The sequence below is a fragment of the Trichosurus vulpecula genome, chromosome 6, assembly GCF_011100635.1.
Source record: "Trichosurus vulpecula isolate mTriVul1 chromosome 6, mTriVul1.pri, whole genome shotgun sequence".
NCBI classification, from domain to species: domain Eukaryota; kingdom Metazoa; phylum Chordata; class Mammalia; order Diprotodontia; family Phalangeridae; genus Trichosurus; species Trichosurus vulpecula.
Genome location: NC_050578.1, coordinates 35,811,445 through 35,813,613, shown reverse-complemented (window position 1 = coordinate 35,813,613; position 2,169 = coordinate 35,811,445). Strand labels below are relative to the sequence as shown.

The 2,169-nt window shown below is 47.6% G+C and overlaps 1 pseudogene; it reads left to right on the top strand.

The window, feature by feature from the left end:
* The first annotated feature begins 217 nt into the window (after nucleotides 1-217).
* On the top strand, nucleotides 218-1,849 carry LOC118854587 (annotated as a pseudogene).
* Nucleotides 1,850-2,169: the final 320 nt, after the last annotated feature.

Sequence of the window (2,169 nt, the reverse complement as noted above, 5' to 3'; positions counted from 1 at the left end):
AATGGGACTGACTACAGAGAAGACATTCCTGCTGGAACAAACCTCATCTTCAGCAACTCTTGAGATACCATCACCATCCCAAGTCTGGCGTCCTGATTTGACCTCTAGTAGTGAAAAGGACCAAGGCTGGATCCCTTCCTCCTTGCTCCCCAGCAGAGCCCCAGGCACAGGTCCACACTGGGTTCTCTGCTGTCAATAAAGGTTCTGGGAGCCCAAAATGGACATTGGGAGTCTCCATGGCAGCGGTAGCAGCTGGCCGGTGTTCTGGAGGCCACTGTTGGCCCTCCTGCCTGACCCTCATGGGCTGGCCATTCTCCTGGGCTGCCTCTTGAACAGACTCAACAGGAACAGAGACCTCTGAGGCCGGAGGTCACCATGGCTCCTCTTGGCTCACTTGTTGTCCTCACCTATTCCTCAAGTCACCTCCCCTCCTTGCTGCCTGTGTCCATAGCGGATACACAGGATTTAGTGGATAGGAAATTTGGTTCCAGAGTTTGGTGTTTCTAGCTCTCATGTTAAGGTGTTCTCTTTTCCAGCAGAGTTTTTTGAGCTCATGAAGGGACAGATAAAGACCAACCAAAGGTGGGTAGTGATGGCCTCTCTGTACCTTGGGACACATCCTTTGGAACAGGAACTGGTGGATTGTATAGAAATTAGTCTACAAAGGTCACTCCAAGCAAATTTTTCTTCACACCTCAAAGTCTCCATTCTCTTAGATTTTTCCTAGGGTTCAAGAGGTAGAAAGAACTCTCGAACAATGCTTCTCCTGTTACTGAGGAAGTTTCCTGAGCAGTCTGTGTCTCCCTCTTCCATACTCTAAACCTTCATGGGCTCCTCCATCTCTTTATTCCTGAACGTTTCAATGAGACCATTGGTCTTCAGCAGATTAAAGTTTTATCTCTTTGACAACAATGTGATCTTTGGTGGTGCAAACCTGAGTGACTCCTACTTTACCAATTGCCAGGATCTCTATGTGTTTCTGCAGGACTGTCCAGAGATCGCTGACTTTTTACAGAGCTTGTCAATAAAGTAGGGGATGTGTCCTTACAGCTTCAGGGTGATGTCACTGTACAGGTGGTAGAAGGGATGGTATATCCTTACAAAGGAGACTAGACAGCATATTGTGAGGCAGCCAACAAGAGAGTCATGGATGTGATTGATGCAGTTCAGACCTGACAGCAGCTGCTCCATGCACAGATCTTTCACAGTGACTCTCTTTTGAGCCAGGAAAATGCAGCAGCAGCTGGTGACCAGAGGCCAGCTCGTGATACCTGGATTTATTCATTGATCCAGATGAAGCCCTTTGAGATTAAAGTTGATGATATCATTACGGAGACCCTGCCGATAGAGACAGAAAGGGGTGCTAAGATCTATCTTATTTAAACCTAATCCAGGCCTACATGGACCTGATCCTGGGCACTTGGACTGAGTACCATATTCTGTTGCCTTCATTGAAGCGAATGGCTTCTCTGGGGCCAAGGTGGTGACAGGTGCCATCCCTGCTGCTTATGTCCACATAGAGAGACAGTTCTACAGTGAGGTCTGTAGCCTAGGGCAGCAGGAAGGGGTGCAAATACAGGAATACTGGCAGAGTGGTTGGACCTTGCATGCCAAAGGCATTTGGCTGTACCCGGCAGGGAGCAGTCTGCCCCGCCTTACATTGATTGGCTCTCCTAATTTTGGATACAGCTCAGTTGATAGGGACCTGGAGGCCCAGATTGCCATTGTGACAGAGAACTGAGCTTTGCAGCAGCAGCTCCACCAGGTGGAGAAGCTAGCTGTTGTTTCAGTTGGAGGAGGTCTTCATGATCACAACTTTCGACCCTTCCACTTGGCCCACTTTGCTTAAAATGTGTAAATTAACACACTAGGGAAGTCCCTGGCATAGATCTAGATACAGTTAAGGTCAGCTTTGAACCCAGATCAATCCTTGAGCATGAAGAGAATGCCTATGCCATGACCACATTGATTCCAGTTACTCTTTTGCTGCCTTTCCTCTCACACCAGTCACATACATATGACTTCTGCTCTGGATTCATAAACTTCAGCTGTTGACTTCGTTTTTGGACTTTTTCTCTCAGATGTTCAGGAAATACTGTTGTGAAATTGTTTGCATCTTTGTTGTTGTACAGGGAAATGAGAATTGCCTTGTTTCTCTGGGCCCTGCCC